This window comes from Chlorocebus sabaeus, chromosome 18, assembly GCF_047675955.1.
Source record: "Chlorocebus sabaeus isolate Y175 chromosome 18, mChlSab1.0.hap1, whole genome shotgun sequence".
NCBI classification, from domain to species: Eukaryota; Metazoa; Chordata; class Mammalia; order Primates; family Cercopithecidae; genus Chlorocebus; species Chlorocebus sabaeus.
In genome coordinates this window covers 60,513,159-60,537,627 of record NC_132921.1, presented here as the reverse complement: position 1 = coordinate 60,537,627, position 24,469 = coordinate 60,513,159, and the positions used below count along the sequence as shown (strand labels likewise).

Below are 24,469 nucleotides of genomic sequence, written 5' to 3'. Positions count from 1 at the left end.
CATAGGCTCCTTCCTTACTCTCTGAGGCAATGTCCTCCCAGTCCTGTGGCTGTGAGTCCTAATGCTAACAACTCCCACATTGCTCTCTACAACCTGGACCTTTTATCTGAAATTCAGATTCCCGTATCCAGCCTCCTATACCACAACTCCATTTTATCATCTGATAGACGTCTCGAACTTACCATCTTCAAAGGAAAACCCCTGACATTGCATCTCTCCCTCCACCTATACTGTTCTCAACAATTGTCCATGTCATAAAATGATTTTTTTCATTCTTTCGGTTATTTGGTTCAAAGAATTTGATGTGATGCTTGTATCTTCTCTATCTCATACCCCACATCCAATTCAGCAAACGTCACCAGTTCTTCCTGAAAAGATACCCAGAATTTGACCATTTCTCAATGCCTTCATCACTACTGCCACGGTCCATTATCTTTCCTCTGGAGCACTGCAGTAGTCTACAACTGATCGTTCTGCTGTCCTACTTGCATCCCTACACAATAAAATGTCTGTTCTCTGCACAGCAGTCACAGTGAGCCTTTTAGACAAATGTCATACTCTATTATTTAAGACTGTTTAGTGGCTTCCCAGAACCCTTCCAAAGTCCTTGCGAGGGACTGGAGGATCCATGTCCATCACCCCTCCATGTGTCTGACCTGATCCATTCTCCCTCTCACTTCTCCTGTCCAGACACATTGGCTTCTGTGCTCTTCCTTGAGCACACCAGGCATGCTTTGACCTCCAGGTTCGTGCTTGTGCTGTATCCTCTGCCGCAATGCTCTTTCCCCAGATGTTTAGGTAGTTGGTGTCCTCATGTTCTTCAGGTATCTGCTCAGATATCAGCTTATCACAAAAGGCCTCCTGACCGCCTTATACATAGTACTCTCCCAGTACCCGCTACTCCCATATCCTAATTTTTTTCCGTAGCTCTTATCATTATCAGACATAATTGTATTTGCATGAGATTGTCAGTTAATTTCCATTTCCTTCCACCAGAGTGTAAGCTGCATGAACACAGGAACTTTGTCTGATTTGCTCTCTGCTGATCCCTAGTGCCTGGATCTAGCAAGTAGTGGGCGCACAATACGTATATATCGAGTGAATGAATGAGTTTCAAGCAGAATATACAGTTGACTCTTGAACAACATGGGTTTGAACTGTGTGGGTCCACTTACATGCAGATCTTTCTCAATAAAATTTAAGCTAAGTGTGCCTGCCTCCCCTTCCACCTCCTCCTCCTCTTCCGCCTCTGCTACCCCTATACAGCAAGACCAACCCCTCCTCTTCCTTCTCTTCGGCTACTCAACATGAAGATGATAAAAATGAAGACCTTTATGAGATCCACTTCCACTCAATGAATAGTAAATATGTTTTCTCTTCCTTATGATTTTTAATAACTTTTTTCTGTAGCTTACTTTACTGTAAGAATACAGTATGTAATACATATAACATGCAAATATGTGTTCAGCTGGGTGTGTTATTGGTAAGGCTTCTGGTCAGCAGTAGGCTATTGGTAGTTAAGTTTTTGTGGAGTCAGAAGTCATATGCATATTTTCAACTGCATGGGGTTGGGGAGCCAGTGCTCCAACCCCCATGTTATTTAAGGGCTTACTGTAAATATAAATCCACACCTAGCCACATCAGAATGAAAACTGTAGGACATGCAGAACTATATTTTATTTATTTTTATTTATATGTATTTTTATTGATATATCATAGTTGTACATATTTGGGGGATATGTGTGATATTTTGATACATGTATATAGTATGCAGTGATAAAATCAGAGTGATTGGGATATCAATCACCTCAAATGTTTATCTTCTTTTTGTGTTGGAAACATTATAATTCTTTTATCAATTTATAAATATGCAATAAGGTATTATTCACTATAATTTCTCAAACTGCACCATTGAATACTAGAACTTATTGCTTCTATTGAACTGTATTTTTGCACGCACTAACCAATTTCTCTTCATCCTCTCTACCCTCTTTCCTCTGGTAACCACCATTCTCATTCTACTCTCTCCCCTTTTGTTTTTTTTTTTCCCGAAGTCTTACCCAGTCACCCAGGTTGGAGTGCAGTGGTGTGATCATGGCTCACTGTAGCCTTGGCACCCTGGGTTCAAACGATCATCCCACCCCAGCTTCCTAAGTAGCTGGGATTACAGATGTGCGCCACCATGCCCGGGTAATTTTTTAATTTTTTGTGGAGTTTTTTTTTTGCCATGTTACTCAGGCTGGTCTTGAACTTCTAGGTTCAAGTCATCTGCCTGCCTTGGCTTCTCAAAGTGTTGGAATTACAGGTGTGAGCCACTACACCCGGCCCATCATTCTACTCTCTATCTCCAAGAGATCCACTTTTTCAGTTCCCGCATATGCATGAGAACATGCAATATTTACCTTTCTGTGCCTGGCTTATCTCACAGAATATAATAACCTCCAGTTTCATACATGTTGCTGCAAATGCCAGGATTTCATTTTTTATGACTGAATAATATTCCTATATATATATACACAGAAATATATGTATATACATCACATTTTCTTTATCCATTCATCACCTTGACTATTATTAATAGTGCTGCAATAAATGTGATAGTTCAGATATCTCTTAGATATACTGATTTCCTTTCTTTTGGATATATACCTAGTAATGGGATTGCTGGATCATATGGTAGTTCTATTTTTAGTTTTTTGAGGAACCTTCATACTGTTTTTCGAAATGGCTGTACTATTTTACATTTCTACTAATAGTGTGCAAGTGTTCCTCTTTGTCTGCATCCTTGACAGCATTTGTTATTTTTTGTCTTTTTGATTATAGCCATTCTAACTGGGGTGAGATGATATCTCATTGTGGTTTTGATTTGCATTTCCTTGATGATAGTGATGTTGAGTATTTTTTCATATATGTGTTGGCCATTTGTATGTCTTCTTTTGATAAATTTCTATTCAGGTCTTTTGTCCATTTTAAAACTGGATTATTTGTTTTGTTTTGTTTTTTGCTATTGAGTTGTTTGAGTTCCTTATTATTAATCCTTTGTCAGATGGATAGTTTGCAAATATTGGGAACTAAAATATTAGAAGAATCCGGGGAAGAAAGACAGATTATCGACAAAGGAATGATGGTTAGATTGAGAATAGAATTCTCAAAAACAATACCAAAGGATGGTGGAATATCATTAAATTGTGGAAAGCAAAAAATAATTCACCTACAATGAGTACCCAGCTAAGTTATTTAGGAGTAAAAGTAGAATGAAGTAATTGCCAATAATAAATTGGAATCCATGAAAGCACTACTTAAAAATATACATGTATTGCCCATTTAACTCCAGTAATTCCTCCCCCAAAATCAGACATTCTAAATGAAAATATTACCAAGCCTATTTTTTATTATTTCAAATGGGAAAAATTCAAATTCATTACATGCTAACCCCAAACCACTAACTATTTCCTAAAATGCAAGTCAATACAGTAAAATATTAACACAATAAGTAACAACCATCAAATGATTAAATAAATAAATGCTTAATGCATCACTTCCTGAGCAGAACACAGTGAATATGGCTATTAAACACTTGTCTGGAGTAATGTCATGATGCTTCTCTTTAGCATCACCAACACATGAGATATACATTTTGCTGACTCTCAGTGGGCTTTTCCATATGCCTTCCCGTGGTTCTGACATCCTACCAATTGTATTTGAAATAAAACCCGCGACTCTTCTTGCATCTTGTTTTGTTTAAAATATTGATGAAATGTGGAGAGGTACATGAACTTCTATAAATATATCAGTCAAAATACATTGTGCTTAGAAGTACATAAGTTTTATGATGTTTGGGAATTAAAAACAGGGAAATGTTAATCTAAGAATCAGTTATCAGGCTATGCCTGTCTTTCAGTAGGAAGGGAATTGAAACCAATGGAGAACAAAGAAATTGCTAAACATATTAGTAAAACAAATAATCATTGATATTTAAAGAAAACAAAGAAGGTAACAATAGTATTGAGTAAGGGGAAAGGGGAAAAATGAAGTGGAATTAAAACACTAATAATAGAGAAACAAGAAAATGTGAATGGCCCCACCTTGTTCTTGTTCAGGAGGAGGAGAAGAGCCATTGGTGATTTTTGACTTTATTATTTGCTCATGTTAAACGTTTAAGTGGTAAGGTACTAGAAGAATAGAAATACAATGTATAACTTCAAGTCAGGAGAAGGAAACAAAAGAGATTAAAGAAAGCTTGATTCCATGGAGGAAAGAACATGGAGAAGAAGAAACAAGCAATGCAGCAATAAAATACCCACAAAATTAGATGGTAGAAATAAGTTGAAGTAAGCAAATTATTCATTTAAAACACAGGAAATCTCAGATTGTGTTGGAGAATATACTCAACCATATTCCATTTTTAAGAGACACATCTTAGACACAATGACTCAGAAGGACACCACAAGATGTGAAAGAATCTTGTAAAGTACAAAATTCTTTCTTAATGGGAAGGACTGTTACTTATTGAAGTCACATCCCTCACCATGTTATTCCTTGAATATCTTTAGCTGATTGTTTTTTCTGCTACAGTCTAGTCAACTTTTCAGAGGCAAGAATCGTGTCTTTTTAACAGTCTACCCTAATGTCTGACACCTATTAGGTTCTGAATGAATATTTGTTAAATGAACATGAATAAATATATAAATGAATGTACAAGATAGCAAACCCTTTGACATTTACTATTTTCCCAGTGTGTGTCTGTGTGTGTGGCGGGAGCTGGGGGGAGGGTGTTCTTTCCTTGAATTTGGACCATATTTAGGTGTCAATTTTATTTTATTTCTTATTCCAGCTATTATGAATATCTTGGTTATTTTGTAATATGTTAGGTCTTTGTTTCCTAATTTCCTCCCCTCCTCATTCAATTGGCTCCATGACTCTAGATCTCTTCTTGAAAACAAAATGGTGCCAAATACATCAGATTTTGTAAAGCCTGCTTGGTGAGTGTATATTGTATCTTCTTTCGGTGTTTCTTACTTATGTTGCCCAAGGTTGTGGTTATGATTATATCTGAAAACTACAAAAACATCTCAATGCAGACACACCCTCATTTGTAAATAATGCTTGTGTCACTTAGAGACTATGTACAACTTGGTGAGCACTGGAATTAAAACAGTTCCTATCAACACTTTTCCTGAGGGCATTAAGATTAGGGAGGTGTCTGGCTGGGCTCTGTCCTGTCCAGACTTAAACCAGTGAAGCTGCCCAGATCCAGGTTTCAGGCAGGTTTGTGTAACATGTAGTGATAGTTTGTGTTCCATCCTTGGGAAACCAGAGACAGGAAAAACGCTATGCAATATCCCAGTAACAAAGGACAACACCACTTGGTGATAATTAGTATAATCCTCATGACTAAAAATAGGTGTTAGCCAAATTGTTCTGGCATGTTGCTTCTTCTGGAGAAAATGTTGTCTGGTTTTGGCTTTTATCGTTTCTATTAGATCCAGCTTTACATTTTTGTGTGTGATGTGCTGTACGAACATTGCCTCATACTCTAAGCTTAATTACAATTGATCAACATAGAGGCTGAGACTGCAAGACAAAGCTGTGGAAAGCAAAAAATAATTCATGTACATTGAGTACCCAGCTAAGTTATTTAGGAGTAAAAGTAGAATGAATATCTGGATATTCCCAAACACTGTTTTCCAGCCCAAAGTTTCATTTGTTGGGATGGATTTGCTGACCTTCCTTTTGAACAATAGCCATCAACAAAATGATCCCCAAATAATCCATAAAGGTGTTGCTCAAATTCAGAGTCTCTTTACCAGGAATAATTTATTTGCACAGAAAAAAAGTGAGCTAAAATGCTCTCTTTCCTCTTTCTACATCTGAAATCACCGTGACTCTCATTTGTGGGCTGTGTCTGGCTCCAGAGGTGCACAAACAAGATGAGCCCCATTGCTTGGGCTGTAGACTCCTTTTAGTGGCTCCATGGCCTTTGCTTCAGTCCAGCTCATATGAGGCCTGCACCTGGGAAATGCTGGGCACCGTTGAAGGCTCTTGTTGGCAGCACAAACCCAAACTGCAACTTGGAGATCTGCTGAATGAGATACTCATCAACAAAGAAAATAGATCATGGGGCCATTAGGTGACCAACTCTCCCAGGTTACCTGGGACTGGGGTCTTTAAATGCTAAAGACTTTAAATGCTAAAACCAGGAGAGTCCAGGGCAGACCGGGATGGTTAGTCACCCTCGTGGACTGCTGGGCTTTTGGGGATGTGACAAACATCATGTGGAGCCCATCTGTGATCACCTGAAATGCCTTCCCTGCACCATGTCTCCTGTTTTGTTTTTGTTTAATTTCCTTTAGGGCCAGGCACAGTGGCTCATGCCTATAATCCCAGCGCTGTGGGAAGCTGTGGCAGAAGGATCACTTGAGGCCAGGAGTTCAGGACCAGCCTGGGAAATAGAGCAATACTTTATCTCACAAAGGAATTAAGCAATTTAATTTCCTTTACAGAAAATGTATACTACTTCCCTAGCTAAGATGTCACTTTCTTTGTGACACCTACCTCAATTCAATTCTCTAAATAGACTAGTTCTCTACTGCTGGAACGGGCCCACGGTTCCTTCTCTGTACTTCTGAAATCCAAAAAGCTCTGAAAGTGGAAAGCCTTTACATCACTCACTTGACCTCAAAGCCCTTTGTAATCTTTATCTATCTTGTGAAGTGTGGATATTTATATAATTGGTGGTGCTGCATAAATATATTAATGACAGAGGGATGCTTGGGCTCTGATGTGGGTGTTAATAAACAGTGAGGCAGTACATTGTCTTCCTAGAAGCTGAAGACTGTACATGTGAGTGCTCCCAAGGGTTTCAGATAAGGAATCGTGGAGCTGTTCCTACCTCTACAAAGCCCTGTTTCATTCTGCCTGCTTGTAGTTGATCTGTATGTTTCTGAGCCTCAGCTTTCTCATCTCTAAAATTGGAACAATGCTGTCTGTCCTGACATACAAACTGAGAAGTGTTGCAAACAAATAAAAGGCATCATTACCATTGCTCTGTCATCTTGCTTATCCTGGTATGCTTTGCATTTTAGTTGTCTCTACAACTTTTAGTGAGTCTCTACAAAAAACTACCATTTCCATGGTTGGTGTTCAATACACATTATGGAATCTGAGTGTGGAGTTAAAATGACAAGTTCATGGGGTTAAAATGACAAATTCATGAGTAATTTCTTCAGTGTCACATCCTGTCATTCAAACTTAACATTCAGTTCATCTTCAGTGAATTTCCAGAGAGAAGCCAGAATGTGGCCATTAAAATGTTGTCTCCATCCTGTTGACCACATGTAGAATGGGTCATAATATATGGAGGTAACTTCTCATGGGGTATCCTTGAGCATGATTAAAATAAGAATTAATAAACCCTTTAGAGGATGTAATGTACAGTATATCTGGGGCTGTGAGAAGTTGCCACAACAGAAGACGAGCTCTTCTGGCATTCAGCAATCAGAATTGAGGTGATTCATTCAGAGTGAAGCAGTGTTCTCAAAATGGAAATTTGACCAGAATAGTCTTAAATCAAACAGTCAGTCTTTAATTCAGATGCAATCTGTAGCAATAAATTATGAGTCACTGATTGGTTCCACACAAATGCCAAGGTGAAAGAAACTTGGAACAATATCTGCATATTTCCAAATATTGAGATACTTGGTGTCAGGAAGGTATGGTTTTTAATCCTGAGCAGTCTAGAAGAATAATTGGTCATCTGTCACTCTTTTAAAGCTTTATATATGACTAGGAAATATTAGTAGTGCTTTTTCCAATGTAAAGGTATGGTATAGTAATTAGAGTTGAAAGGGACTTTGGAACCTCTTGACCATGCAGAAATTTCTTCTTCAGGCAGGCAGCCACATTCTTGAATGTGCTTGTGATGAGGGATCATCGACTCCAAAGCAACCTCTTTTTCTAGCAATTCTATTTGGTAGAAAATGATTTCTGATAATGACCCGAACTCTTCCTCCTTGTAACTTCCTCTCTGTGGTTTCAGTTTTGCTTTCTAGAACTTCTGAGGACCAAGTGTGTTTTTTTCCCCATGATGATAGTATCTTTTAGGAGTGTGTTTGGCTACAGTGAACAGAATACCTTACTACAGTGGTTAAACAAATGGAAGCTTGTTTTTCCTCATAAGGCAAAATATCTGGAGACAGACAGTTCAGCTGGTACAGCTCTCAAAGATATAGGTGTGTTCTATCTTTCTGCATTGACATTCTTAGTGTGATGGCTTTGGTGCTTATGTTTGGCACCTCTTAGTCATGAGTTGACTGCTGTATCCTCAGGCAGCAAGAAAGAGAAAGAACTCGCAAGTGAAGTGCATGCCAGTCAACTTTCCTTCTTATAAGGTAAGCAAAAATCTTCCCAAGGGCATGATTCAACCGACTTCTGTAGCCAGAATTTGGTAATATGGTCACCCTTAGATCAATCACAGGTCACGAGGAAGATTACTGTGATTGGTTTAGACCCATCATGATTCTATGCCTGGCACTTAGGTAAGGTCTCTTCTTACTAAGATCCAGGGGTCTCTGGGACCATCTAAACAAATCTGGTTAGCATGGAGGAAGTGGGTAGGATGGAGAGGTTGGATGGTGGTGAGCTATGGGGACAGAACCTGCTACAACCACACTTCAAATATTCAAATATTGCTCTCAAATCTCCTTGATTTTCTCTCCTCAGTGCTAAAATGCATTCAGTTTCTTTACTTAATTCTCCTTCTTATTTTAGTTGGCCTCCTGTGTATGGCTCTAGCATGTGCCTGGAACTCAGCCCAGTCTTCCCGATGTGCTTGGTGCTGGGGTGCAGCCAGTAGGACTAATCCTTTATGGTCAGACTCTGCATTTTTCATCCACATTGTTGGTTTTTGTTGCAGTAATTTTGTGGGCTGACCCTTGTAGAAGTTGTGACCAGTTCTTCAGTTTCACAGTCACTGCCCGTAGGTCATATCTCCTATCCAGTGTTTGTGTGATTGATTTTTAAAGAAAACCTAAATGAGGCCTGCAATGTGCTGATTTGGGGAAACCAATGTATTAAAATACAGTGAGGACTTATTTTGGTTAACCATAAACAGCTGTTCACTGATGAAATATGTTTAGAGGACTAACACATGAATTTTATAAAGAGACTTTTATAAATTTCTGTAAAACCCATAGGTAGCATTGATATATTTATTACTGCATATGGATTTAAAGGAAAAACTGTCACCTCTTTATGTTTCTTTTTGCCTCCCCTGAAACACTTTTTTTTCTGGCACATTATTGTGTGCTACCACTAGGCCACACCAAATCAATTTGATTTACGCTTTAACAGAGTAGAAAATAGAAAGCAAGGTACAATGACTTTAGTATACACAGTAATAAGTGTGTAATGGAGAGCTAATACTTTTGGAAATACACTCTTCCATAAAATTTTAGGAAATATGGAATTCTGGTTGTAAAGTGCTTTTTAGTTTAAAGCATTTTTATCCAATATAGGATTAGTATACCTTGAAAAGTTGAAGTGTTAGCAGTTATACTGTAGTGATCACATTTGATTGTCCACATTTGGTTACCCAGCATTTATCCAGCCATTTCTAGTATGGTCGTAAAGTATGAACTGTAAATATAAATGACTTCACTTTGTACAGAGACGAAGATGAATAGCTGTAAAGCTAGATATAGATGACATGTAAAAATTATAGAAAGCGTGAGATATATTATGAAAATCTGTATCCAGAATAAGATACTTAGTACCACGGTTTGAATGTCCCCTCCAAAAATCATGTTGAAATTCAATTGCCATTATAAGAGTATTAAGAGGTGAGGCCTTTAAGAGGGGATTAGGCCATGAGGGCTCTGTCCTCATAAATAGATAAATGCATTTATGGAGGTAGTGGGTTCCTGATAAAAAGGATGTATCCAGCCCAGTTTCCTGTCTCTGTCTCATGTGCTTGCTTGCCCTTCCACCATGATGTGACAAGCATGAAGGTCCTTGTCAGATACCAACACCGTGCCCTTGGACTTCCCAGCCCCCAGAACCATGAGCCAAATAAACTTATTTTCTTTATAAATTACCTAGTCTATGATATTCTGTTAAACAGCAGAAAACGAACTAAGATACCTGGTGTCTGAATTATAAATCACAGTTACATTTTATAATGTGGCTTTGTAAGTTCTTCAGTTATTCACCAGCATAGTAAGCATGTGAGTTTTAAGGTGTGTCAAGCTGTTCTGAATGTTAGAATTTCTTCACAATCTGTGAGAGATTACTCTCATTGACTCTATAAGAAGCCATTGAGATGGTGATGAGAGTATTTATTTCACAAAACTTATGAAAAGCTCTCTGAGCAACCTGAAAAGAACAAGGTTGGTTTCCAAGCCAACATACAAAATTGAAAGGCTCATGTGTTAGAAGACTTTTAAAAGTACACTGTTGTCCATGGAATGTGAACATGATAGCATTCTGTGAGTGAGTTATGCCAGTGCATCAAAATGAACATATAAAAATAACAATTAAAGAAAAACAGAATTAAAAACGATATGTACACACTACTTAAAATCATATAAAATACATGTAGACATTAAATATAGAATAACTTTTAGAGCTATAATTAAGAACTTAAGTTTTTGCAAGTTTTTTCTGTATCTTTCAAAAGTATCTTTCACTTTTGAGATTAAGAACTTAAGTTTTTGCAAGTTTTTTCTGTATCTTTCACTCTGGCTATGGCTGAGTGAGGAGAGTGGCAAATTCTGTTTTTTAAAAGTTAACTATAAACATAGGCAAATTGGAAAAAAGAACAACAACTTTTCAGTACCTGGAAATTGGCCAAAGGCACATAACAATCTGAGAAGCATTTATACTTGAAAAACTGCTAAACACTAGATAAGAAACAGGAGAATTTGTAGTGTTCTGGCTTGCAGATGCTCCTGTTCCTCTTCCACCTCACAACACTCTACAAGTTCAGTTCACACTGAGGTTCTGCCTGGGATAGGTTTTGCCAGATGAGGACTGGAAGCTTCTCTATCATAGTCAAAGGGAGCCCACTTGGTTCGGATTTGGAGTAGTGGGAAATGCCCACACCCGGTGGTGGTGGTGGTGGAGTAAACATGCCAGCTGTTTGGACCTAAGGTTGTAGTGGTGGTTGGGGCAAACTAGCTGAGGCTGCATGGATGCACAGCAAGGCAGAAGAGTGCTCAAGCCAGCCATCGTCTTGGCCAGCGCTGAGGCTGTTTGCATACACAGAGGAGATGGAAAAGGGCTCAGTGAAAAGTCATGGCTGGGAAGACTTGATCTTTTAATATTCTCCTTTACCCATACACAGATCCATTGACAAGGAATGGAAAGGTTACTGGCTCAAGGTGGTTGAGCAGAGCCTCTCTCTAATCTTTGCCTTACCATTACACTATGCAGACAGGGATGAATGTCATAGGGAGCCAGGCTTAAAACCACCACCACCAAAAAGAATGTAAAGACATCAACAGCTGAACACTTCAAGGGAAACAGATTGCACAGATTTAGTACAGGTAAATTACTCAGCAAAGTAATAAGCAAACCAAAAAAGCCAGCCAGTGTAACAACAACTACAACTTTCAGCAGGGAAAAGGCAAAATCCAATGATATATTGGATTTGTTGTGATATATTATCTAAAATATTCAGGTTTTTTTGGTTGGGCACAGTGGCTCATTCCTGTAATCCCAGCACACTGGGAGGCTGAGGCAAGTGGATCACTTGAGCTCAGGAGTTTGAGGCCAACTTGGGCAACATGGTGAAACCCCATCTCTATAAAAAACACAAAAATTAGCTGGGTGTGGTGGCACTTGCCTGTAGTCCCAGCTACTCAGGAGGCTGACGTGGGAGAATTGCTTGAGCCTGGGAGGCTGAGGCTGCAGTGAATCGAGACTGCACCACTGCATTCCAGCCTGGGCGACTGAGCCAGACCCTGTCTCTCTCATACACACACAAATTCAGTTTTCAATGAAAAATAAGACCTTCAAAGAAATGAAAAGTGTGCCTGTATTCAGTGGGGGAAAAAGCAGTCATTAGAAACTGTCTGTCTCTTAGTATCAAATGTTGGATTTAGAGTGCAAAGACTTCAAGGCAGGTATAATATGTTCAAAGAACTAAAGGAAACTAAAGAATTAAAGGAAAGTATGGCTAAAATGGTTCAATAAATAGAGACTTTCAATGAGACAGAAATTGTAAAAATGAGTTAAATGGAAATTCAGAATTGAGAAGTACAATAACTGAAAGTAAAATTATTTAGAAGGGGTCAACAGCAGAATCGAGATGGCAGAAGAAAGAATCAGTGAATTAAAAAACTGGATAAAAAGCCATATCTAACTATATGCTGTGTGTAAGAGATACATATTAGGCTCAAAGATACAAACAGGTTGAAAATAAGAGGATAAAAGAAACATACACCATGAAAGAGTAACCATGAGAGTTGTCACCTTAAGAAACCAGAAAAGAAAGAGCAAACTAGTCCAATGTAAGCACAAGAAAAGAAATAAGAGACTAAAGCAGAAATCAATGAAACAGAAAAAGGAAAAACAGTAGAGAACCAAAGTAACAAAGCTGTTTCTTAAAAAAAAATTTTTTTTAATGAAAAAGGAAATACTTTCAGCTAAACTGAGAAAGAGAAGACTACAAGTTTCCAAAATCAGGAGTGAAAGAGGCGGCTTTCTACTGACCCTATAGAAGTTAAAATTGTAAGAAAATATTAAGAACAACTTTATGTAAATACGTTTAACAACACAGATGAAATGGACCAGTTCCCTGAAAGACCCAAACTACCAAAACTCATTCAAGAAGAAATAGATAACCTCACTAGTACTTATCTATTAAACAAACTACAGTTAAAAACCTTCCAACAAAGAAAACTTTATGATTTCACTGGTGATTATTTTAAGAAGAAATAATATCAGTTCTACACAATGTCTTCAGAAAAGTAAAAGAGGATGCTCACTTTATGAGGGTAGAATTATTCTAATATCAAAACCAGACAATGATACAGCAGGAGAGACAGCTGCAGACTAATTTCCCTCATAAACATAAATACAAAAATTCTCAAAATATTAACAAATTAAATATAGTAATGTATGTACAAAATTTTGGCTAAGTAGCGTTTGTTTCAGGAATGAAGACTGGTTCACATTTGAAAGTCAATCAGTGCAAATACCATATTAACCTACTAAAGAAGAAAAAACACATAATCATGTTAGTAGATGCAGAAAAGCATTTGACAAAGTTCAAAATCTATTTGTATTTTAAATTTTCAACAAACTAGAAATAGAGGAATTTTTTAATCTGATGAATGGCATTAACAAAAACCCTGCAACTAACATACTTAATAGTGAAAGACAGAATGCTTTCCCCCTAAGATCAGAAATAAGGCAATATCATGCTGGCAGTTCCAGCCAGAGTATAGCAGGGTAAAAATGCACTTATAATGGAAAGAAAAAAAATTAAACTGCCTCCATTCACAGATGGCATGATTGTCTACATAGAAAATTCCAATGAATCTTCTAGAAAACTGGAATTAATGAGTTTAGCAATGTTGCAAGATACATGGTAAATATAAAAGCCTCGTATATGTATGTACTAACAATAAACAATGGCAAATAGAAATTACAAAGAAAGGATCAATTACAATAGCTCCAAAAAATCAAAAAATGAAATAGTTGTGAATCTAGCAAAGTACATATAGGTTGGTATGCTGAAGATGACAAAATGCTAATGAAAAAAATCAACAAAGATGGAAATAAATGAAAAAATATATTCTGCTCATGGGTTGAAATACTCAGTCTTATTAACATGTCCATCCTCCCCATATTGATATAGATTCAATGCAATCCCAAATAAAATAACAGGATTTTTATAGCTGATTCTAACATTTTTATGGAAAGGCAGAGGAATTACAATAGCCAGAACGGTTTTGAAAAAGAACAAAGTTAGAGGACTAACACTACCTGAACTGAAGACTTACTGTAACATCATAGCCATGAAGACCGTGTGGTATGGGCAAAAGGACAAACACATAGATAAATGGAACAGACAGAGAGTGCAGAAACAGAACCACACAAGTATTATCAGTTGATTTTGACAAAGATGGAAGGCAATTCAATGGAGAAAGGATTGTTTTTCAACAAACAGTGTTGTACTAATAGGACCTTCATTTACAAAATAAGAACCTAGACCTAAACCTCATACCTTTTAAAAATTAAAATGGGTCAGAGAACTAAACATAAAATACGATAAAATTCTTAAAAGAAAAAAATGGAAGAAAATCTTTGTGATCTTGAGTTCAGTGAAAGCTTTCTCTCAGATATAATACTAAAAACGTGATCAATTAAAAATTTGATAAACGAACTTCATAAAAATTGAGATCTCTTGCTCTGAGCAAGTAACTGCTAAAAGAATAAAAAGACAAGCTATAGATTGAGTGAAAATATTTTAAAATCACATATCTGATAAGAAACTTATGTCCAGAATATATAAAGAGCTCTCAAACCTCAGTAAGAAAGAAAGAAACTCAATTATATAATTGGCAAAAAATGTTAACACTTCACCAAACAAGACATATACGTGACAAATAAGTATGTGGAAGGAAGCTCAATATTATTCATTAGGTAAATGCAAATGAAAACCGTAAAAGATACCCCTGCATACCGATTAGAGTGGTTAAAAAACAAACAATCAAATAAGCCTGGCAGGACCAAGTGCCGGTGAGCATTCAGTGCAACTGGGATTATCATATATTGCAGGCAGGACGCTGGGATTATCATATATTGCAGGCAGGACGCTGGGATTATCATGTATTGCAGGCAGGACACTGGGATTATCATATATTGCAGGCAGGACGCTGGGATTATCATATATTGCAGGCAGGACACTGGGATTATCATGTATTGCAGGTAGGATGCTGGGATTATCATGTATTGCAGGTAGGATGCTGGGATTATCATATATTGCAGGTAGGACACTGGGATTATCATATATTGCAGGCAGGACGCTGGGATTATCATGTATTGCAGGCAGGACACTGGGATTATCATGTATTGCAGGTAGGATGCTGGGATTATCATATATTGCAGGCAGGACGCTGGGATTATCATGCATTGCAGGCAGGACGCTGGGATTATCATGTATTGCAGGCAGGACGCTGGGATTATCATGTATTGCAGGCAGGACGCTGGGATTATCATGTATTGCAGGCAGGACGCTGGGATTATCATGTATTGCAGGCAGGACGCTGGGATTATCATGTATTGCAGGCAGGACGCTGGGATTATCATGTATTGCAGGCAGGACGCTGGGATTATCATGTATTGCAGGTAGGACGCTGGGATTATCATGTATTGCAGGCAGGACGCTGGGATTATCATGTATTGCAGGCAGGACGCTGGGATTATCATATATTGCAGGCAGGACGCTGGGATTATCATATATTGCAGGTAGGACGCTGGGATTATCATATATTGCAGGCAGGACGCTGGGATTATCATATATTGCAGGCAGGACGCTGGGATTATCATATATTGCAGGTAGGATGCTGGGATTATCATGTATTGCAGGTAGGATGCTGGGATTATCATGTATTGCAGGTAGGACGCTGGGATTATCATATATTGCAGGTAGGATGCTGGGATTATCATGTATTGCAGGTAGGACACTGGGATTATCATATATTGCAGGTAGGACTGCCAAAGGATAGCCACCATTTTTGAAAAACAGTTTGGCAATCTCTTATAAAATTACGTATACATTTTCCACATGACTCAGCAATTCTACTCTTAAATGTTTAACCTAGAGAAATGAAAACCTGTACATGAATATTTATAGCAATACTATCTGTAATCACCAAAAACTGAAAACAAGTCAAATGCCTTATAACAGGTGAATGGATAAACAAATTTTGATACATCTATGCTCAGCAATAAAAATAATAAACTATTGATACATGGAACAACATAAATGCATCTTAAGTGCATTATGCCAAGTTAAAGAAGCCAGACTCAGAAGGAAGATTCCACATGTATGACATTCTGGAAGAGGTTAAACTATAGAGATGGAAAACCTATGTGAGTTCTAGGTAAGATAATTCATGTCTCTGATTGCCTAGGATGGTCCTAACTTGTCTCTACTATCCTGCCTTTACATGTAGTTTGTAATTTTCCTGACTTTTTATGTTTTTATTTTTATTTATTTATTTGTTTGTTTAAAGATGGGGTCTCACTATGTTGCCCAGGCTGGCCTCAAACTCCCAGCCTCAAGCGATCCTTCCAGCTCAGCCTCCCAAGTAGCTGGGATTACAGATGAACACCACTGTGCCCAGATTGATTTTTTATTTTAAATAAAGTATTTTTATTATTGATTGAGTTAAATAAAGCCAAGTATTTGGTAAACCTGTTGATTAGAACAACTTCTTCCAAGGCTGTATAGCAGTGATTGAAATTCTCACTTTAATATGTTAGTAATTTTGAAAAAGGACCGAAAATAACCCCACTCTTTTCTCCCGGGTTTCTTTTCCCATTCTTTCTAGATGGAATATAACTAGCGTCTCCCTTTCAAGGATAGCATGCAGGGCACTCAGTGATAAAACTAAGTGCAGCTGGGTATGAGCGGCTCAGAACAGCTAATTCCTTCAGATCTAAGGAGGTATTTGATGCGACTACACCTGCTGGTCACTTGGTGTGCCATCTAGTTGTGCCATGGCTCCTGCTGCAGTTTATGAGATGTGCAAAGCTGGTCGACCATTAGTCTGCACCATCCGACGGAAATAAAGCAGATTTTAGGTTATGGGTGCATAAAAAATGTGGGGGAACTAGGATCTGAGCAGTCAATCTGCAGGGCATAGTCCAAATGCTCTTGTTAGAGTAGTCTTGTTACTTACTGTATGGGGGGCATCACAAATATTGCTTTATTTTTATTTGTTAATATTTTTCTAAAATTTTACAATAAATGCTTTCAGCAGCAAGGAAGTTAAAAATTAAGTGCGTGATTAATAAAAAATTAAGTGCTGAGTTTCTATTTCTTAAGAAAGTTGATGATGAAAGGGTAAGTGACACAAACTATTGGTTGGCATTCAAAGTGCTACAGTGGTAACATTGCCAAAACTGCTGAAGAAATGTTAACATCTGCTTCCCAGTTAGCATAAGTAGTGTAGTGGGTTGAATGGTAGTCCACCCAAAAGGTATGTATACTCAGAACCTGTGAAAGTGACCTATTTTTTTTTTAAAAAAAAGTCTTTGCAGATGGAATTAAGGATCTTGAGATGAAATCATTCTGGATGATCCAGGTGAGCCCTAAATCCTATGACAAGTGTCATTATAAGACAGAGAAGAGGAGACACAGGGACATGGAAGAGAAGGCCATATGAAGACGAAGGTGGAGATGGAGTGCTGTGGCCACAAGGAAAGCTGACAGCCACTACAAGCTGAAAGGAGCAAGGAAAAATTGTCCCCCAGAGCCTTCAGAGGGAGTGTGGCCCTGTGGACACCTTGATTTTGGACTTCTGGCCTCCAGAACTGTAAGAATAAATTCTGTTGTTTTAAGCCATGTTTGTAGCAATTGGTTATGCAACCTTAGAAAACAAATAACAAGTAGCCTCGAGGATTCAACACATGAACCTACAGCAGGAAGGTTACATATCACCCCGTGAAGACTATGTATCTATTTTTCTAAATTCACTTAAATCCTTTTCATTCTAAATTTTCTTTGCATGTAAGAAAATGAAGCTGTACTCTAAATGAATTGTCTCTGTTTGCAGGAAAAGAACTTTGCACACAGTTAAATGATGCCAGATTTTCATCACTGTCATCAGATGCTTTATAAAGAAAATTAGTTAATTTCAGTAATGTCTGGATTTATTTTATCCAATTCACGGAATTAATCTAGTTCATGGAAGCTCCCCGTCACAATGGGGACATCTGACATTATTTCAAATGCTACTGCAAAATAAGACAAGTCCAACACTGAAAATACACACACACACACACACACATATACACACACATATATATACATATATATATATATGCTTTTTTTTGCGGTACTGATACAAATATAAATAGACACATTTTGTTGCTGGTGATGGAGGGGGGTGGGCAGGGAGGTTGCTGAGCAATGCATTGATGTCCAGGTTTCACAGCCACCTCCAAAGCAGTGCAATCCAGATGAAGGACAGAGAAGTTATGAAGGATGTGTTCACCCATGGGAAGTCGCCGGGCAATGGACAGGCACACTCAGGACCTATCGGGACAGATGCAGTGCAGTGCAAAGCCAGCAATGGTAATTACAACAACCTCTGCAGATTCCCCCTTCCCTCTCTCCCTCCCTCCCTCCTCGCTTTCCTCCCTCTCTCCCTCCCTCTTTCCTTCCTTCTTTCATCATTTTATTATGTGAATTTTCAAAATTATAAAAGCTAGAATAGTACAAAGAACCCTTATGTCCCTGTCACCTAGCATTAATATCAATATTGATATATTGTCAAGTTTGTTTTATCTATCTCCCTCCAACTTTTTTTTTTTTTTTGCTAAGGTAGTTTAAAATAAATCCCAGGACCATGCCACTTCACCCATAAATACTACATTATTACGAATGATTTCTTTCTGCTAGTGAAACTAATGCGTATTTTTTAGAGACAATTCAGATAAGCATAAAGGGGAAATTAAATTTGCCCATGCTCCTTCAATCTGCATCACTGTTAATTTTTGATGATTTTTGATCTAGACCTTTAAATTATGTGTGTATGTGAATATATATACACACATATATATATATTTAATATAGCCTATCTATCTGTATGTTAATCAGTGAGAAGGCTTTCTGTAACAGAAAACCCAGTTCACACTTGCTTAGACAAGAAGTGGAATTATTTTGGCTTATATACTTGAAACACTCAGTGGCAGGATAGGTTTCACGCCTGGTTTGATTAGACCTCCTGCTCAGTTTCTTCATCGTTCTCTAGTGACTCTTGTATATTGTCTGGCTTTATTCTTGGACTGGCTTCCCTTCTGGCAACAAGACTAGGATTCAGGCTCTCACATCCATCTTCACAGGGAGGAAGAGCCTCACTTCTCATAGCTTTTGCACAAGAGTCCTGAGCTCTCCTTGGATTGGCCCACTTGTGAACTAATCATTAAAACAAAAGACCCGAGAATACCCTGTCTGAACAACTTGGATCTTTGGGAGGTAGGGGCAGGAGGATGCGCCCAGACACCATGTCTTCACCCAGTGGTGGAGGTATTAAGAGAAGGAATGGATGTTGGGGAGGAAGCCTTAACATGTATTATCCTACGCCTTCTTACTGTCTCTATGTGTGTATCTATTTATATTCTCCCTGTCTCTTTAAATCTTGGAAATTTAGTTCACCTCCCTCCCCTTTTCACATTCAGGATAAGCACACAATGCCCACTGCAAGCTATATGAATTTCTGGGGTTTGGGAGGAGAAGGGAAGGTGGCCACTTTGGGCTCTTCCTCCTTCTGCTGGACCCTTGCTCTCTACTCTGTGACTCGCACTGACCTCAGTTGTGGAATTTGCCCCCTCCTTGCATATCCCAAGAGAAACAACTCATATAAAACATTTGCATATCTGGTAGACTCCACTTAAGGTTTAGGGCGTTTGGGAAGGGAGGGTTCTCAACAGAGGGAGATTTTGCCACTCAGAGGACATTTGGCAACAGCCAGAGACGCTTTTGGTTGTTATAACATTTTTGGTTTTTGTAAGTGCTACTGTCTTCTAAGTGAGTAGAGACCAAGGACGCTGCAAGGCACAGGACAGCCCTCCCCAAAAGAGTCATCCTCTCTCTGTGTCTGGGTTGAGAAGCTATGCTTTGAGATATCTGGAAGTCCTGGGGCCATACTTGACGGTGCTTGGCAATTCCCTCCGATTCCTTCCTACGTTCCTTGTTCATTGCTTTTCCTCATCCGTAATTCTTCTTTATTTCTAATATAGAGCATGCTAGCTTTCCCTTATGTTCTCATCCTCCAATAGACCTTGCTTTCAGGCTCATACCTCCACCCCAAGATGTTTAATGAGGTGTCTTCCTAAACAGATGTAGTACAGTCTCTAAGAGAAATTGTATTGCCATTTGTTAAGATAATTATTATTTCCAGCTTATTATATACCCACATCCTCCAAGTGATACTTGGGATAAAACAGTGGATAGTATTTCCCCACATGCTTTTTAAAGTTAATATTGGGTTTCCAGAATATTTTTCCATTGCTTACCGAATATGGTGCTATTGGCCAAATGTTTCTGGCTCTTCTCACTTCTAGGCATGTCGCAAGATTGTGCTTCCTGACATCCCTGTGACCAGTGGGGCCCTGTGCCTGGTTGACAGTGGAAGGAACATGTAACTTCTAGGTGAGAGCTTTTAATTACGGAGCTGACCCCTTTCAGGGCTCTCTATTTCCTTGTGGTAAGGTGATTATCGACGTTTGAGGTGGAACTCCTGCATCAGCCTGGATATCCGAGAGACCATGGTGAAAAGATGACCTTGTTGATATGATGTACCTGTGACACAAGAAGTAGACTTTTGTTATTTTATTTATTTTATTATTTATATGTATTTTTTGAGACAGGGTCTTGCTCTGTTGCCCAGGCTGGAGGGCAATGGCGTGATCACAGCTCACGGCAGCCTTGACTTGCCGGGCTTTAGCGATCCTTCCACCTCAGCCTCCTGAGTAGCTGAGACTATAGGTGCGCACCACCACACCTGGCTAATTTTGTTTATTTTTTGTAGAAACGACGTCTCATTATGTTGCCCAGGCTGGTCTCAAACTCCTGAGCTCAAAGGATCCCCTGTCTCAGCCCTGTGAAGTGCTAGGATTACAGGCATGAGCACTGCACCCAGCTCCAACTTTTGTTATTTTAAACCATTGGAACCTCGGGGTTGTTTGTTACTGCATAGTCTAGTCTATCCTGATGGATACATCTGATACCTCTTCTTCACTTTAGTTCAGAGGCTTCCTCCTCCTCATCAGATGAAGGTGACTGCATCCATGATCATAGGGGTTCATCCTAACTGGTCTATACCGATAGTTGTCATCTGCTGTTCTTTCCAGTGAGTAGTTTAGGGGTGGGCACATGTCCCTTTTGAGAGATAATGAGAGGTCTGCTGGGGCTTCTGAGAAAAGCTTCCCTGATCCTAGACAAGAGACCCGAAGAAAAAGTTCTTGAGGCCTCTGGACATGGCGTTTGTTGGATGTGGTGCCTGGAGCTTTGTAGCTATCCTGAAACTGAGAAAGAGATCGACACGAGGACAAATGTGACCCATGAGGGTGGCGAAGCAAGGGTGATGGAAAGAACCTGGCCCTCGATGGCATTATTGAAACTTGGAATCAACCAACCCTGAAATTTCTACCTCTGGACTTCCTGATATGTGCAATAATAAAAGTCCCTATTTTAAAGTCAATTTCAGTCAGGGTTTTATGTTACTTGAAACTGAAAACATTCTAAGTGATACATCAACTTGACTTCTGTAATGTTATTTTAATTGTAGAACATGTCTAGACTGTAATATATTTAATTAATCTTCTGTGACTTAACATTTAGGTAGTTCTCTATTTTTAGCCACTATAATATGAAGAGGGTCCCTTTCTGAAAATAATGCCAAATACAAGTTGTAAGCACATTTTGGCTTCCTAAGGACAGGAGGCCTATCTCCCCCTGAACCAGATCTTCATTCATCCCTTCATTCATTCATCCAGTCATTTATATTTGTTGAGTCCCTTCCATGCTAAAGGCTTAGGATAAAATAGTAACTTCAAATTAACAAGAGACTGGGTGTGGTGGCTCACGCCTATAATCCCAGCACTTTGGGAGGCCGAGATGGGCGGATAGAGGGTCCTGGTACTTGAGGCCGGGAGTTTGAGACCAGCTTGGCCAACATGGTGAAGTTCCATCTCTACTAAAAATACAAAAAATTAGCCGGGCGTGGTGGCTTATGCCTATAATCGCAGCTGTTAGGGAGGCTGAGGCAGAAGAATCACTTGAACCTGGGACGTGGAGGTTGCAGTGAGCCGAGATTGCACCATTGCACTCCAGCTTGGGCGACACAGCAAGCTCCATCTCAAAACAAAAAAAAAGAAAAGAAAAGAAAAACTGACAAGTTCCTGGTTCTCATGTAGCTCCTAAGAGCTTGTGTTCTTTAGATTTGGCAAAGCCAACACATGGTCCTTTAGTTATATAAATGTGAAGCTAATTTCCACCCACGGGTTCTTGGAAAAATAAATGGAACAGCGGATATATTGGATTGAGAGATTAAGTGTTTTGATTAATATATAAAGTAAACATGTATTTTAGCATACAGAGTTATGGCTCTAGACTTTGTAACTTCTTACAGAAATGCACAGTTTTGCATGTGTTAATTTGAATGACCTGTCCTTTTAAATTATTATTTATTCAAGGTTATGTGTTTTCTTTGAATATCATTTAGGAAAAGTTGGGGACAAGAGTGATAGGAGTAGTACATTTTGCCCGAGCATATGGATATATAGAAATAATACTATTGGCCGGGCGCGGTGGCTCAAGCCTGTAATCCCAGCACTTTGGGAGGCCGAGACGGGCGGATCACGAGGTCAGGAGATCGAGACCATCCTGGCTAACCCGGTGAAACCCCGTCTCTACTAAAAAAATACAAAAAACTAGCCGGGCGAGGTGGCGGGCGCCTGTAGTCCCAGCTACTTAGGAGGCTGAGGCAGGAGAATGGCGAGAACCCGGGAGGCGGAGCTTGCAGTGAGCTGAGATCCGGCCACTGCACTCCAGACTGGGCGACAGAGCGAGACTCCGTCTCAAAAAAAAAAAAAAAAAAAAAAAAAAGAAATAATACTATTAAAATAAGAACTGATTTTTGAAAGGACTGGTTTTTGTTTGTTTGTTTGTTTGTTTGTTGAGACAGAGTCTCGCTCTGTCGCCCAGGTTGGAGTGCAGTGGCGTGATCTCGCTTCACTGCAAACTCCGCCTCCCAGGTCTACGCCATTTTCCTGCCTCAGCCTCTCGAGTAGCTGGGACTACAGGCGCCCGCCACCACACCTGGCTAATTTATTTTTGTATTTTTAGTAGAGAAGGGGTTTCACCGTGTTAGCCAGGATTGTCTCAATCTCCTGACCTCATGATCCACCCGCCTCAGCCTCCCAAAGTGCTGGGATTACAGGCGTGAGTCACCACGCCTGGCCTGTTTAGCTCTGCAAGAAGAAGAAATTGTTTGTGCAGTAGTAGCAGTGGTGGTGGTAGGGGCATAGCATAGCTCATGGAGCACGAAGCCTGGGGATGCTGTACAGTTCTGCTTCTTGTTCGCTGTGTGATGTTGGACAACTCTCTACACTACTGAGTCCTAATATCTTCATTAACCAAAGGCAGAGATAAAATGAAATCATTTACCTTATTGGGTTACTTTGAAAAATTGCATCTTAATGTATGCAAAAGAGTTTAACTAGCCAGGTTCAGTGGCTCACCCCTGTAATCCTAGCACTTTGGAAGGCCAAGGCGGGTGGATCACCTGAGATCAGGAGCTTGAGACCAGCCTGGCCAACATGGTGAAATCCCGTCTGTACTAAAAAAACAAAAAAATTAGCTGGGCATAGTGGCAGGCACCTGTAATCCCAGCACTTGGGAGGCTGAGGTAGGAGAATTGCTTGAACCCGGGAGGTAGAGATTGCAGTGAGCCGAGATTGCACCACTGCACTCCAGCCTGGGCAACAAGAGCAAACTCCATCTTTCAATAAATAAATAAATAAATGAGTTTTTAAAAAGAGTATAATTAAGTGGGAACATGTCAACTTTAGTTTTTGTTTGTTTTTCAGGTGAGTCAAGGGAAAAATACTTCAAAAATGGAGTTCTCAGCCAGGCGTGGTGGCTCATGCCTGTAATCCTAGCACTTTGGGAGGCCAAGGCGGGTGGATCACCTGAGATCAGGAGTTTGAGACCAGCCTGACCAACATGGTAAAACCCTGTCTCTATTAAAAATACAAAAAGAAAAATTAGCTGGGTGTGGTGGTGGATGTCTGTAATCCCAGCTACTCAGGAGGCTGAGGTAGGAGAATCACTTGAACCTGGGAGGCGGAGGTTGCAGTGAGCAGAGATCATATCATTGCACTTCAGCCTGGGCAGCAGAGCAAGACTCCATCTCAAAAAAAAAAAAAAAAAAGAAAGAAAGAAAAAGAAAATTGAGTTCTCAGATATTTATGTAAAAAACAACATGCTTTTATTTATTATTACACAGTGATACATGATTATTGTTGGAAAATGAAGACAGCAAATGCACCCTCCCGCAATGTCAAAGTGTCTGCTTAGAGTATCTCCCTGACATTTTGTTGCCCTTTGCCTCAAGTCAATGGGAGGCAGTGACACCATACATTCTTTCTTTACACGGAGTAAAATCTATCAGCATTATCCTCTGATGCTGATTAATTCTTAGTCATTCTTAGGAAATCCTTCTCTGCT

General features: G+C 39.2%; 1 long non-coding RNA gene across 2 annotated transcripts in view; it reads left to right on the top strand.

Moving 5' to 3' along the window:
* The window catches only part of LOC140709004 (uncharacterized), a 43,008-nt gene that overhangs the window by 2,738 nt on the left and 15,801 nt on the right, over positions 1-24,469 (top strand). For both annotated transcript variants that reach the window (XR_012089321.1, XR_012089320.1), the window contains exons 2-4: positions 17,266-17,549; positions 18,162-18,310; positions 20,302-20,389. This is a non-coding gene — a long non-coding RNA (uncharacterized lncRNA). The remainder of the gene's footprint in view (positions 1-17,265; positions 17,550-18,161; positions 18,311-20,301; positions 20,390-24,469) is intronic.